This window comes from Hemitrygon akajei, chromosome 7, assembly GCF_048418815.1.
Source record: "Hemitrygon akajei chromosome 7, sHemAka1.3, whole genome shotgun sequence".
Classification (NCBI taxonomy): domain Eukaryota; kingdom Metazoa; phylum Chordata; class Chondrichthyes; order Myliobatiformes; family Dasyatidae; genus Hemitrygon; species Hemitrygon akajei.
In genome coordinates, this window is record NC_133130.1 from 62,721,286 (window position 1) to 62,737,380 (window position 16,095).

At 39.9% G+C, this 16,095-nt stretch overlaps 1 protein-coding gene across 1 annotated transcript in view; it reads left to right on the plus strand.

The window, feature by feature from the left end:
- The first annotated feature begins 9,170 nt into the window (after positions 1 to 9,170).
- LOC140730502 (serine/threonine-protein kinase VRK1-like) overlaps positions 9,171 to 16,095 on the plus strand; it is a 252,495-nt gene continuing 245,570 nt past the window's right edge. The window contains exon 1 of the mRNA XM_073051035.1: positions 9,171 to 9,269. The gene's annotated coding sequence lies outside the window, so the exon portion shown is untranslated. The remainder of the gene's footprint in view (positions 9,270 to 16,095) is intronic.

Consider the following 16,095-nt stretch of genomic DNA (forward strand, 5'->3'; position numbering starts at 1 on the left):
CATGGTATCAAACTATCAAGTATCTTTGCCAGACCTACTCCTTTTCCATCCAACATCACAACACATTTCCAAAAAAAAGACTCTAGATGGCAAAAGGAAGAGGGAGGGGCAGGGAGCACAGATCTTCTTTCTATGAGGAAAATTGAGGCCAATTGTTGGATCAACTAAGCACAGAGATCAAACCACCACACTCTCCTAAAACTGCTCATCCAGTTGCATTCTGTTACTTTATTATTTCTGGAAGCTCTGACTTGTAATATCAGCAGATACCAGGCCCCTTTAAACTAACGAGCAAGGAAGTATTTACCTAATGAAATTGGACACTGATCTTATAATTCACTTTTGGATGATCTAACATTCTTTGGCTAAGCCAGTCTTCATTTTCCAAGAATGTAACAAGACTGTATTCGATTGCCAGCTTACTTTGCTGTTAAATTTATTTTCATCTCTTCAAATGCTGATAAAAATGTCATGTTGTGTTGCTTTAGCGGCCTTGAGTGCTGCCCACCTACAGCTGCAGGCTTGAGTTAGACCGGGAGCCAAAAACACCATAAGGAAAGCAGACTGTAACCTCCACCACCCCTCGTCTTTCCACACTGCTCACTTTCCTGCTAAATGATGCAATGTTACCCCCTCAGGGATTCAATTCTATTCTTGCATTTTTCCCCTCTCTTCTCCCCTTGACCAAGGTAAGCTCAATGCTGAATTTTTCATGAAAAATATAATGCACTCTTATCTGAGGTAACAGTAGCCAAAAATGCACAATCCTCAGCAAAAACAAAACTTCTAATGTTGGTACTCTTAATTCTTTGCAAAGACAAGTCTTTAAAATTGCAAGAGTTTTGTTTTTTGTTATCACAGAATTAGATGTTAAGCTTCATTAAGCACCAGAACTCTTTCAGAAGCATTAATTCAAATGTAGTCTACCTGACAAGCTGAAAGCTAGAACCAAGATCAAGAGGAAGGAATTATTGCTGAGGTCTGCTTTGAAATTCAACACTAAGAAGATCTGACACACTACTGTCCATTGGACTGTAAGAAAAAAAGTCGCTTGTGCAGAGAAAGGTTGTCTGGCTTGATGCCAAGGCATGAAATCTGTCAAGCCCATTTGCGGCATTAGGGTAGATGTTGCTGAAAAAGGTCTTGAATGTTAAGGGAAGACAAATAACCTCAGGTGGTGTTTGAACATTGATTGATATAACTGCCAAATACAAGGAAATAAATATGCAGGTGATGGATAAACACCTTTTGAGTGAAGGTATTATCTAGTGGGCGTAATCGGTGCCAGCCACACTGGAGCTGTGGGTGGTCGGAGGTTAGCCATTTCATGCCCGCTCAGTAAAGCAGGCTTAATCGCTTCCAATATTTTCTGTTAAAAAGGATGCTTAATGAGCCAGTTTCACAAGCCCAGAGAAACTGATTATTATCTGTGAATTCCTACTGAGTTGGGTATTTTCCAAGAAGATATTTTAGATTGTAAAGAAAGAAAATGGCCAGTAGATGCCACTGTTGGTCTTTTTCAATTTGATCTTGGTGATTGGACAGCTTGATTCAACTACATCTTCTTCTTGTTCTTCAATTCAATTTATTATTCAGTCCAGAAGTACTTTTGATTTAGAAGTATTTCACAGCATATTTCTTGTGTGTAATTTTCTTTATAATGCCTGTAAAATAATTATCAAAATAGAGGGCAACTTTATCAGGGTATTTCAATTATCAAAGATAGGAATAAAATCCCACTGAGTTGTAACCATAGTGCATATCCAAAATTGGTTACATCGTCAATTCTGAAACACCTTTTTTGCACAATAATGCTAAAACAGTTTCATTTCTGAGAGAAATCATTCATGTTTTCTTTAAATAACTATCATATGATAGAATGTATCTGCATTATTGCAGCCATAATTAGGATGACTGATTTCTGATCATTGATCGGAGAAATATATGACAAGAAACATCTGAATGCAAGGTATTCCAACAGTAGGTACTGAACTATTATTTTTTTTCTACGGTATCAGTAAATCAGTGTACAACATACAGTGTATTTGTGAGCTTGTCTTGCTTTAATTTTAATTCTAACCCCATGCACAGGAGACCTGTATTTAAAATAAATATTTTCTGTTTTGATTTATGTTTCACTTCTTTTGTTTTCAGTTTTTATTCTGAGTAATTTTGATATTAGCTCCACCTCTATATTTGAACATTAAGCTTGTACAATAAGGAAAGAAAGCAAATCCCAGTCTTAATAAGTTATATGATCATATTTCCACCCACCATCTCTGGAAGATGTGCTCCAGCTTTAATTTTTTTTGAAACTTTAATTGCCACTTTATCTACATAACTTAACAAGATGACCATTTTGCTTTCCTCCTGTGACCTATTTTAGCATCCTACATCTACCCAATCCTGTCTACATCTAAAGGCACTGGACAACTTTGGAGGGTACAATTTCATAACTGTTCCACCATTCTGCATTATATTAAAGCTTTTGTTGGCTGAAGCTTGATAATAGCTATCAGCATGGTATGCAACCATGGTGAACTTAACTACTGAGCCACGCTGTATTCTCAGATTACAACCATGGATAGAGTTTCACTGGTGAATGGGTGTTTTTGACCTTACTGATCTCCATACACTCACCCTGGTTTTCTGGAGCAACTGACAACTGCAAGGATCAATTAATTTGTCATGGTAACGGATTCAGTACAGGATTGCCATGAATTTAATGGCACAGATAGGGGATGTACAAAAAAATAGTTTGAATAATATCTGGCAGTTCCACAAATTTAAGTGGAAATTTATGTGCTACCATCATTGAGGGCTGAACTGCAAAGTAAATTTTAAACAGAAAATGCATTACAAATCTACCTCACAAACTCCCCACTGCTTTGAAAGTCTTTGCTTTTTTTCTATGGTGGTATGGGAAAATGTTTAAAATGGGACCACTTGTTGAGGAAAGAAGGGCAACAAGGGAATTGTGAAGGGGGCAATCCTTGTGAAATGCTTAATGCAGAAGGGAGACATCTCTGCCTGTACTGAACTAACAGAGCTAGAAAAGAACTCCGTTGGTCCTTCCACCCAATAGCCTCTCAACAATGTGGAGACAAAGTCATGGATACATTTAAAGTGGAGGTTGCTAGGTTCTTGATTAGTAAGGGCATCGGAGGGAGAAGGCAGGAGAATGGTGTTGAGAGGGAAAACAAATCAGCCATGATTGAATAGCTGCCTAGACTTAGCTGAATGGCCCGATGCTACTCCTATACCATGGTCAATGGATTATCCCTTGCATTTTCTACCATCTCCAGCACCAGACATATATTCCCCTTGCCTCCCCTTTTAGCAATTTGCAGATATCACTCCCTTTTGACTCCCCGGCACTCCCTTCAATCACCACCTATCAGTTCCCATGCATTCATAGGGTATACAACATTTGACCTTTCACTTCATATTATCAAGAACTCAGACAGTCTCTAGTTGAAGCAGCAATTACCTGTCCATCTTCTAATTCGGTCTCAGTGGTGAAACCAAATACAGATTGGACTATTTGCAGAGCACCTGTGTTCAGTCCACAGGAGTGATGCTGAGCTCCCTGTTCACTGCCTCTGTACTGCAACATCCTACTCTCATTCTGCCCTTTCTGTCTGTGACTTCCTGCACCGTTACAATGAGGCCCACCTTAAGTCTGTACACATTCAGCCTTTTGAACTTTATATTAAGACCATAAGATAAAGGAGCAGAAGCAGGCCATTTGGCCCATCAAGTCTGCTGTGCCATTCAATCATGGGCTGATCCAATTCTTCCAGCCATCCCCACTCCACTGCTTTCAATTCCCATACCTAAGGCAGCTCATGCTTTCCTTCTGCCTGGACAAATACAGGACTTTCCTGCTTGTCATTGTGTTGACATAGTTTGTTTGATTCCATTCAAACCATTTTTTCTGCTTGTCATGTCCCATAGTATTAATATTTAGCATTAATATCTTCAGTCTCTCACCGTTACAATCAGAAGTTCCCACCTGATTCAAAAGGGTAACAATTATACCAGTGCCCAAGAACAGCAGTGTGAGCTGCCTTAATGACTGTCATCCAGTAGCACCCATGACTGTGTGGGTGGTGGTGGTGGCATCCGTCGGTCTCGAGAGACCATGGATCTGTGCCTGGAGTTTCCAGGGCAGACAAAAATGTTTTTTCTTAAAAGCTCTATCATCTGCTCGAACCAGTGACCGTCAGGTTACTAGTCTGATGCCTTGCCCACTAGGCCATGCGCCAACAGCTGTGTGGATAGGCACAGCTCAAATGGCATCTATACATTTTGCTGATGATACAACCATTGTTGGCAGAATCTCAGATTTTGACGTGAAGGTGTACAGGAGAGAGAGATATACCAGATAGTTGACTGGAATCACAGCAACAACCTTGCACTCAAAGTCAGTAAGACCGAAGAGCTGATTGTGGACTTCAGAAAGGGTAAGACGAAGGAATACACATCAAACCTCATAAAGGGATCAGAAGTGGAGAGAGTGAATAATTTCAAGTTCATGGGTGTCACTATCTCCGAGGATCTAACCTGGTCCCAATACCAATGCAGATATAAAGAAGGCAAGACAGCTGCTATATTTCTTAAGGAGTTTGAGGAGATTTGTATGTCACCTAAAACACTCAAATTTCTACAGAAGTAGCATGGAGAGCATTCTGACTGGTTGCGTTACTGTCTGGTGTTGGGGGGGGGGGGGATACTGCATAGGATTGAAGTAAGCTGCAGAGAGTTGTAAAATCAGCTCCATCATGGGTACTAGTCTCCATAATATCAAGATATCCTCAAGGAGCAGTGCCTTAAAAAGGTGGTGTCTATTTTTAGGGACCCCTATCACCCAGGACATGCCCTCTCCTCATTGTTACCATCAGGAAGGAGGTACAGAAGCCTGAAGGCACACATTCAGTGATTCAGGAACAGCTTCTTCCCCTCTGCCATTCAATTTCTGAATGAACATTGAGCCTGTGAACACTACCTCACTACTTCTTAAAATTTCTGTTTATGCACTACTTAATTTAACTATTTAATATATATATACATACTGTAATTCAGTCTTTTTTCTATATTTATCATATATTGCATTGTACTGCTGCCACAAAGTTAAAAAAAATTCACGACATATGCCGATGATATTAAATCTGATTCTAAGTCTTTCATTGAACAAATATAGATTAATGTACTGGTAATTGTATACATTAAGCCATTTGGACTTGTCCTTTTAGGTATATTCCCTCTCTACAGATCATTTCCCTCATTATCTCTCCTACTGAGAACTAATTTGAGGAGCCTGGAAAGTCTTTCCTTCCACAGGTGCAGCCTATGCTGCTGAGTTTCCAGCAATTTTTGTTTTTATGATATGGTTAATATTATTTTTAATGCTGCTACAGCCCTTTTCTAAATCAAATTCATCTCTGACTCTTCAAACATCCAGAGGTTTGGCCTGTCTAGTCATTTGCCAGCTGGAACTATTCTGTTCATGAAAAGATGGCTTTCTTATGAATACAACTATCTTTGGTTGGCAGTATTAATAGTTATATCCACCATAGAAACATCTAAAACATAAGTTTATAGATATTAAATAGAATTATTTTTGAGGTAGGAATTCAGCTTCCATCCAATTGCACAACCATTTTGATGTCTGGTTCCTTTGACTTTAGTGAAATTGATAATCAATGTGGGGGTTTGAAAACTCAGCAGATGACAATAATTCTGCACCTGCTTGCTGCTAAAGATAAACTTCTACCCCCTCACATCTTACTTCATATATTCCTTAATGTTTCTTTGTTTTTTGATACATTTTTCTCCATTTGTGCAGAAATTCATGGGTGTTAAGCTCAGAAGATAATAAGTTTTAAAAAAACATTTATATAAAAAGAAATCAATTATTCTGAAGCATTATACTTGCATTTTCTATGTATTCCCATACTTAGCTTGTCATTGTGCAGTGCATAGCGATCACCATTGAGCTCACGTTTGCAGTTGAAAATTTCTGCATATTTTCTTTCATCTTCCTTTAATGTGTTCTAATTTGGACAGAAGATTTGTCAAAACAATGAACAGAAACAGGATGCAGAAATATCAACTTGCACCTTTTACTTATACAGAGGTTATTTGGCCTACTAAGTATTTACAATATTTTGTTCTAAATACCAGCATCTGCAGTCTTGTCTTCATGTAAAACAATGCTTTCTTTGCTCATGAAAACCAAAATGACAATTACTAGTAGCTACTTGTAAGATCATAATGTAGCCAAGAGTTTGAATTAATATCACAAAAAATATAGCTGTCCATTACGTATGCATATTACCGTTAAGAGAGAACAAAAATATTTTCATTTTGCATTTCACAGTAGAACTTTGAGCAGTCCATATTTTCATTTGTTCATAGCTTGCCATTTTTTGTAATGGGATATGGTGACCAATCATTTAGTTTCCCTACAAACGTCCAAGCCATTTATGAGATTTCAATTCCAGTAGTTTCCCAATGTAACAACTTTTTACTGTGACAATAAACAAAAAGCTAAAAATCTATAGTTAAATTACAGCACACTCCATGTAGTGTCTATTTTTATAAGTGCTTGCTCACCTCCCGAGTTTTCAACATTTTGCATGAATCTATATCAGTTTGGTCAGAGAGAAAGACTGAAGGAAAGTTTTGAAGAAAACTGGATGGACAGGGAGGTCTGGTGGAGATGGGATTTTCAGATTCTGAAGCTTGGTATTTGAAGGTGTGTTGGAGTGATTAATTTTGGAAGAACAAAATAGAATGCAACTATCTCAGAAGGTTGAAGGGCTCAGTGATTATGTAGAAAAGAAGGACCATTGTCAGGGTAGTGTTGGAAAACAATGGTGAGGATATTTAAATTGCAAAATTATCAAAACAGAAGCCAATAAAACATATTGGCAGTGTAGGATGGTGCAATGGGTAAAAGAGCTTTGATTGAGCTCACATGCATCAAGAGTAGTGTGTAGAATGTCCAGCCATTCACTTTGCCACCCGTTGGGCTTATCACACATTCTCTACACTGAAAATCTATTTTCCAAACCAGTCATCTCCTCTCCTGACTGATCACCGACCTTCTGGCCTGATCAACTGCACTAAAGATCAATTATCTACTCTTCCAACCCAATCAACCCTTACTCATCGATCCCTTCTTAGCAGCAGTTCATTTCCATCCCAACAGTAGTAGTCTCTTTTTATTCAACCATTCAAGGTATTCGAATGCCCAAAATTTCAAAGTATTTTACTGTCAGCTGCCAATTTGGTAGCTGCAATTTCCCATGGAAACTATAGTGATGCTGAGGGCCGACTGTCAGTGTATCAACAGCCAATACTTTTAGATGCAGGGACTGAACCTGCCTTCGCTGCAAGGCTGAAACTGGGTGCGTTCAGCTTTAAAGTGATAATATTTAATTAAATAAATACAGTACCTTGATGTAATTACTAAAAGAATGCTGTTTACTTTAACGCCATGCCGTGGTCGGGCATTAGTTTAATAATCTTTGTAGCCACTGCTCTATCAACCTCACGCAGCAGGCTCAGAAAAACTGAGAAACTCCCCTACAGTTCAGGTGAGTGTGCAGCAGCGTAAAGCCATCCGTTTGGTCTGATGTCCATCCAAACTTGTGCATGGATGAGTTCCCTCCCACCCCTATCCGGAGGCTGCAGTGCTATTTTTTCCCCCATTTCAGTGGGATGCTCCGTCCCATGGTTTAGGCTGAAACTAAAGGAACTTGCAACACATATGGCAGACAGGTTGGAATGTCAGCCTCCTCCTGATTTTGAGTCAATGGCCACAGGATGTCAGCAGGTAAGCATCTTTATGCACTCCAAGCCTGCTCAAACTCATTTCACATGGGATCCTTTACAGCCGTCACAAAGTCACCCTGCTCTGGGCTGCATTCCAAAAGCAGCCCCTAGAGAGAATAGGTAGTGGAATGCTTCAGACTACTGTCTGAGCCCAGAATACGATCAGACAGTTGGTGAAGAACTGAAGGTCAGACACACACGTTTTAAAAAAAAATTCAGTGCAAGTTTAAAATGGTATTGCCATGAAATCTTTACGCTCTGCATCAGTGCACATTGGGATATCAAGTTTCTGAAAGAAGCTAAAAGAAAACAAATGGTACAACTTTGAAATACCAAAGCTTTTAAAAAAAAACATTTTTGTCTGCCCTGGCATTATACCATGAAATTATGCACCTCAAATTTATGCATCAGATGTTGATTTGGTTAAATGTTTACAATTATTTGTAATTTCTAACTGCCAGATGGTGTATCTCTATTCTGATATCTTTTTGTTTTTCTGCTTGTGGCATGATGAAGAACGACTAGTTGAGCCGTAAACAAAATGCAATTGTGTTCATTTATTTTCTTTTTATTTTACCTGCAGTATTGCGTTTTGCTGAGGATTGTATTTCAGTTGTCCTTTGCCTCACCTCAGTGACCATTGTTTCATTGTAAATCCAGACAGTGCATGTCAAACAATTACATGGCCACAGAAGGCAGTACAACCATGCCAAAGCTGCCCTCAGTTCACATGTGCAATGTTTGAGCCAGCAGGAGTTGTTGGATTGTGATCAGAACCGATACCTGTTCTTTTCTCATTCTCCAGTCCAAAAGCACTGAAGTCAATTGTAACAGCAGGGCTGCTGAGAATTACTTCAGACTTTTTATTTCCTAAACAATACAGCTTTGGATCAGACTTTACATTGCGCCGATCCACTGAGCTGCCGGGAATCTAGAATGGATCATGTCGTTACAAGGGGATGATTTACAAGGAGGTTTCCCCATGTGACTGGAGTGCCATTGTGATGAGCCACAGAAAATCTGGGAAATGTGCTATTGCTCTGGAGTCTATCCAGTATATCCAAATTTTTTTTTGAGAGAGTTGCAATGAAGAGCAGGAGAAACATAGCTGAAATTTATTCATGTTGTAATGTTCCTCCATTTCGGTGCTTGACATGTTTAAATGAAAAATGGCATCCAATGCAGCTAGTATGTTTTAGTTCTATGTTAAGACAGTGGAGAATTTCATATAATCCATTTTCAGGTCTCTTATGCTTCTGTAATTATGTTTGAGACTGGTAGCACACAATTAATAAATTGCACTCTGTATCTCACAGTTCTTGCCTCTAATTGTGGAAGTCAGTGGAGTGCAAAACCAACCGGTGATGAAATAGATCCTTACTACAAACGTTGACACAGCAGGTGCTGAGAAGCTCACTTTTTGTGAGGTGGGTACTTTAGCATTTATATGTCTAACTTTAATTGCAATATACCTTGTGGGGCTTTGCAGAATATATTCACCTTGGTAAGTAGATGCCTGTTAGTGACATGCTAACCCAGTGCGTTTTCCTTTGTGCCCCAGTGACAGAATGAAAGCAGTTTGCAGCAAGGTGTGTTTTCACCTGCTGCTGTCGTGACAGGGCAGAGTCATTTGTGAAATGCATCAGGGAAGTATTGTTTGAATTCAATTAAAGGTTCAAAGGTACATTTTTATTGTCAAGGCATGTATAATACAACTTTGATATTTGTCTACACCAGATAGCCATTAAATTCATAAAGACCATGGGTACTGATGAAAGAAAAGACATCAACCATTCCCCCCAACAGGCACAAAAAAGAAAAGAAACAAAACTCCCAGACTCCAAAACCCACCCCTGCTGCAGCAAAAAAACAGCCACAGTAACAATCAATGAACCCCTACACATAACAATCCCCGACTCTCCCCACTCCCAGAAAAGAACAGCAACAGTAGCACCAAATCCCCAACCCTACACCCCACCCACACCCACAAAATAATTACCAGATCACCCACCTGCTACCCATCCAGAAGAAAACACTGGAAAACTGAAGGGAAACAAGATGAAGTACAATTATCACATAAATCTCAGAATACAGGAAACATCTTCTCGCTGCATCGGAGGAGAGGAGCTGCACGAACTTAGTCCTTCTGTAAAGAATGGCCGCCGACCTGGATCCAGGTTTTACGTGGCGATCCATAAAGTATTTGAGATGGTTTCTCTGTAGACGCTCTAAGAATAGGACATTTTAATGGTGAAAGCTGGGAGGTGAATTCATTCAAACTTTCATGGTTCTGGGATACATATCATGAATTTGTTTAATCCTAAGATACAGACTAGAGTTTGGGGCCTTGTCTCAGGATAAGAACTTGGCAATTTAATTCTGATTTGAAGAGACATTTCATTACCCGAAGAGTTAGGAACGTTTCTCTAGTAGAAGTGACAATGGACGCTCAGTTGATGAGTATATTCAAGACCATGTTCAAGAGAGAAAAGCTGAGAAAATTAGTTGAATTTTAATTTGGATGAGAAAGTTGGCAGAAGTGTTCAACTTTTTGAGCTTTGGAAGGGAAAGGGCAGAAGTCATGCAATGTTACGTATAATTGAAGATACATATATCCTTTTATTGCAAATTTGGATACTCATTACCTCTGTATGCTATGGTCCGGTGTGTTCCATTTGTTTCCATTGTAAATCAGTTACTATACCCGGGTAATTATAGCAAGCTAAATGGTCTCCAATTGCATATTTATGTGTGTGTATTTCAACATGCATTTACTTGTTTTTCAGAGTTGACAATGCTGCTATCATTGTGATTGTGAGCATGTTGAGCTGCATTTGTTGCTGAATTGAGATACTTAATATTGGTTGTAAAATTTCCAGTAATTGCATCTCCTCTGTAACAGCCATGTAGTTTCAACTTAACTTAATTGAATAGAGTGTGATTAAACCAACATTGAGGACACTTACTGGAGCTGATCTCATTTGAATAGCAAAACTGATATTGTTCATTTTTCTGGGATGCAATTTGTCAGATAATGGATTATTTAATACTGATATCTAAAGCATGAGCAATGACTCTTGTTATTCTGGTGCAAAGATTTTGCCACTGGAAGTATTAATGCCCGATGCCATTCACAAAGACAGCTAAATATTCACAGACCTGCAATCGTTGGCGGTCTGCTTGAAACTACTTCAGGTGGAAAATGGAATTGCCCAGATCGATCAGTACAGACAGCAGTATAAGTGTGCCATCAGTCATATTGGAAGTTTGAGTTCAATATCTCCCCCTGGTTTATGCTGATGGTTAATCACGACCATTCTGTTTTTTAAAACTATTACAGTTTTCCATTGAAAGTCCAACCGTAGGCCTCATCAATATATGGTAGCATGCCATCTTGATGCATTTTATTTAATTAAAAATATAATCCTTCTGATTACATTCTGTATGTTTGAAAAGGGCACTAACAATAATGATTTGAATGTGCACACTATGCAACATTTTTGTGCTAATTAATTGGCACCAGCCAAGGTACCTTCAACTTGCATAAATTTTAAAAATGAGGACCCAGAGGATAAAGCAGTGCCACATGTGCCAAGATGCTTTAGAAAGTAAAAGTGCTGCTCACAAGGGAGAGGGCAATCATGTTCTATGGGCTTTACATCATTTTTAATATGATTTTTGAAAAGGTAACTAGCTGGCTTTGTGGCGGAATAATGGACTGAAAGTAGAAATAACAAAAATCAATGGTTAATTTAGCAAGCCTTCAGACAAGTGAGAGCAAAAATTGTATTTTCAATTTTATAGAAGAAAATCAAATGCAAATTGTTTAGTTCCTGACCCATCATAATTATGAGGCATAATATTTAATGTCATAATGATATTTTTATCAGATTCAGTAGTCCAAAGCTGCAGCTTCAGAGGGAACAAACAGAGGCTCTGCAACTCCAGAGCGATCTTGTGCACTGCACTAGATTGATCATTAATGATTCATTGGATCTTTCAGTATATGGGGAAGGTTACAGCCAATGCTGGGTCAATCTACTAATTAAACCAAGTTTCCAGTGACATATACCAGTCAGAGGTAAAATTGTTGAGGGTTTAACTAAATTTTCCAATTCCTCTTTTATTGGCCATATGGTTCACAGACTAAGGTGAGATAAACTGCTGATCCATTTGTCAGATCCCCAGAAGACAGAGTCATAGTGAGTTTGGCTGAAAGGATTTTGATGGGGCAGTCTTGAAAGCACGATTTGATGAGTGTATGGAAATGAGTGGTTGGCACAGTTTATTAAAGCATCATGGATGTCTAGTTACTGGGCAAATCTCAGCTGCACAATTTTTAGCATGGTGCTTCTATGACTCGTATAGCACAGAAACAGGTCCCTCAGCCCATCTTGTCCCTTCATCCAAGGTGCTTTGCTGATAACCTAGTGTTTGTGGGGTTTCTACCTTGAACTGAGTTGATGTAGAAGTAATATATGAAACTTTAAATTGATCATGCCTGGTTTTGAGCAATTGTAATCAAATTGTCTCGGGGGGAGGTGGTGGCAGGATCAGCTGCGGTGGGAGAGGACTAGGAATTGAAAGTATATTCACTGAAACACTGATTTGGCAGCCCCAGAATCCTAGTTTTCTGAAACAGCAACCTTTTCTTCTCTGCTTTCTCTTCCTACTCCTCATGTCCTGTATGACAGCACGATCTGTCCCAGCACGATCAGTCCCAGCGGTAATACTGGCAAGCCACATGACGGGGTGCTGCAATGTCCTCCCAGCACAGTTCAGGCACCTTTCTTCATTGATAAACCTCATGTATTCTCCAAGTAGCCTACAGCACCACTTCTCTACAATCAGCCATAAATATTTACCCTTTAAATAGTTCAGGTTGGAGCCCAGAGAGGAGATTTCCTTTGTTAAAATCTATTGTGTACTTTGTCAATGCAGCTAATATTTCAAGGTCTAATCTGGTTTCAAGCCAGTGTCACATGAAGACCTATTTTATGAGCTGTGTGCTCTGCATGTGTCTAGTCTGTGTAAGCAACTGTCTGTTGGAGTACAGCAGATGAGAGGATTATGTTAAAACAATTCCATACAGAGCCCAATTCTGCATCCTTTGGCTTAAGTAAATGTTTAGAGTCAGCCTTCATGAAAGCCCTTAAATTTTCCATCTTCTTGCTCATTGAAAAGCACAAAGGCTTCCTTTTCCCATAAATAATATACCAATATGGTATCTGGAACAATTCATTTATGATTGTACTTTCCATGCTCTTGCAAAATGTACAGAGGTTTATAGTCAATTAGTTCATACTATAGCTGGTACTATACCTTTGGCTGGTGGGATTAAAATACATCTCCACCAAAGGAGGTGTAAGGCGTTCCTCCCCTCTGCTAGCCTGCAGGTCACCCTTGGGCAATGTGTAGCACCTGCTTAGCTCCCCCCGCCACCCTCCCCACCGAGGGAGCAGTGGTGAATGGTCACATGAGCAGCTGGCTGTATGGTAAGACATGTCTGTGCAACCACTGATGCCAGGCAGACCATCTCTGAAGAGTATTGATAATGGCTGGGGTCACCCATCTTTTAAAGACACTGCCCAGAAGGCAGTAATAGCAAACCCCTTCTGCAGAAAAAATTGCCAAGAACAGTCATGGGTATGAGACCACGATCACCCTTGTCACATGACATGGCACATAATAAAATATAGGTATTGGAGCAGAATTAGGCCATTTGGGCCATCAAGTCTGCTATGCTATTCATTATGGCTGATCCATTTTCCGTCTCAGTCCCAATCTCCTGCTTTCCCCCTGTATCCCTTCATGCCCTGACCAATCAAGAATCTATCAACCTCTGCTTTAAATATACATAAAGGCTTGGCCTCCACAGCTGCCTGTGGCAATGAATTCCACAGATTCATTCATCTCTAGCTAAAGAAATTCCTCCTCCCCTCCATTCTAAAAGGATGTTCCTCTATTCCTGTTCTAAATAGACGTTCCTCTATTCTGAGGCTGTGTTCTCTGGTCTTAGGCTCTCCCACTACAGGAAACATCCTCTCCACAACCACTCTTTCAAGCCCTTTCACCAATTGATGGGTTTCAATGAGGTCACCCCTTACTCTTCTGAATTCCTGGGAATACAGGCCCAGAGCCATCAAACGCTCTTCATATGACAAACCATTCATTCCCGGAATCATTTTCATGAAACTCCTTTGAACCCTCTCCAATTTCAGCACATCCTTTCTAAGGTAAGGGGTACAAAACTGCTCACAATACTCCATGAGGACTCTTTAGTGCTTCATAAGGTCTCATCATTACATCCTTGCTTTTATATTCTAGTCCTTTTGAAATGAACGCTAACATTGCATTTGTCTTCCTCACCACAGACTCAACCTGCAAATTGACCTTTAGGGAATCTTGCGCAAGGACTCCCAAATTCCCCTGCACCTCAGAGTTTTGTATTTTCTCTCATTTAGAAAATAGTCTACTCTGTTATTTCTTCTACCAAACTGCGCGAACATACCCTTTCTGACATGGTATTCCACCTGCCAATTCTTTGCTGATTCTCCTCATCTGTTTAAGCCCTTCTGTAGTATTTCTGCTTCATCAGCACTCCCTGCCCATCCACCTATCTTCATATTGTATGCACACTTGATCCACAAAGCCATCAATTCAACATATAACCTAAAAAAAAGCAGTGATGCCTTCAACATTGTACTTGCCAATCTGTAACTGTGCTACAAGCTCATCGATCTTATTCCGTATACTCTGCGCATTCAGATATAACAGGTGATGATGATAATTATATCATGAGTGATGGCAGATGGAGTTTAATGCTGATAAGTGTGAGGTGCTACATTTGAGTAGGAATAATCCAAATAGGACATACATGGTAAATGGTAGGGCATTGAAGAATGCAGTAGAACAGAGTGATCTAGGAATAATGGTGCATAGTTCCCTGAAGGTGGAACCTCATGTGGATAGGGTGGTGAAGAAAGTTTTTGGTATGTTGACCTTTATAAATCAGAGCATTGAGTATAGGAGTTGGAATGTGATGTTAAAATTGTACAAGGCATTGGTAAGGCCGAATTTGGAGTATTGTGTACAGTTCTGGTCACCGAATTATAGGAAAGATGTCAACAAAATAGAGAGAGTACAGAGAAGATTTACTAGAATGTTAGCTGGGTTTCAGCACCAAAGTTACAGGGAAAGATTGAACAAGTTAGGTCTTTATTCTTTGGAGCGTAGAAGGTTGAGGGGGGACTTGATAGAGGTATTTAAAATTATGAGGGGGATAGATAGAGTTGACGTGGATAGGCTTTTTCCATTGAGGGTAGGGGAGATTTAAACAAGAGGACATGAGTTGAAACTTAGGGTGCAAATGTTTAGGGGGTAACATGAGGGGAATTTCTTTACTCAGAGAATGGTAGCTGTGTGGAACGAGCTTCCAGTAGAAGTGGTAGAGGCAGGTTTGGTATTGTCATTTAAAGAAAAATTGGATAAGTATATGGACAGGAAAGGAATGGAGGGTTATGGGCTGAGTGCAGGTCAGTGGGATTAGGTGAGAGTAAGTGTTTGGCACGGACTAGTAGGGCGAAGATGGCCTTTTTCTGTGCTGTATTGTTATATGATTATATGGTATCACCGAGTCCGAGTCGACATTTTAAACTTTCTCCATCATGAGTTTGAATTTGGCAAGATGGGAACTGGAAATGGATTTGGGTTTGGAGGAATAAGCAGTGATTGGGAGGACTCTGGATGCAGAGTTGGTGGGAAGGCTTCGTTGGGCAGACCAGCTGTTGCCATTCAATAGTTCCACTGAATATCAGAGAAATGTATACAAGATACAACCTGAAATTCATCTTTGCAGACATCCATGAAACCAGAAGAGTGCACCAAAGAATGAGTGACAGTAAAAAAAGTCGGAACCTCAAAGCCCCCACGCTCACCTCTCCCTGTCTGAGCAGCAGCCTTCCCCTCCCCCACTTATTTCAGCAAAAAAAACATCAGCACCCTCCACCCACCAAACAGGCAACAGCAAAACCCCCAGAGAGACCCCTGCAGTACAACAAAAACTAATCGCTCACCCGACAATTCGACATACCACAAGCCCCAGTAAAGGGACAGGCAGGTATCCCCTTTTCACAGGGAGAGGGGAAACATAAACAAAACAACTGGCTGACTTTTGATGATAAAGCCTGCCATTTCACTTTTTTTCCCCTGAGTTCTCTGACTTGAGAATCGGAGGGAGGGAGGGAATACCTC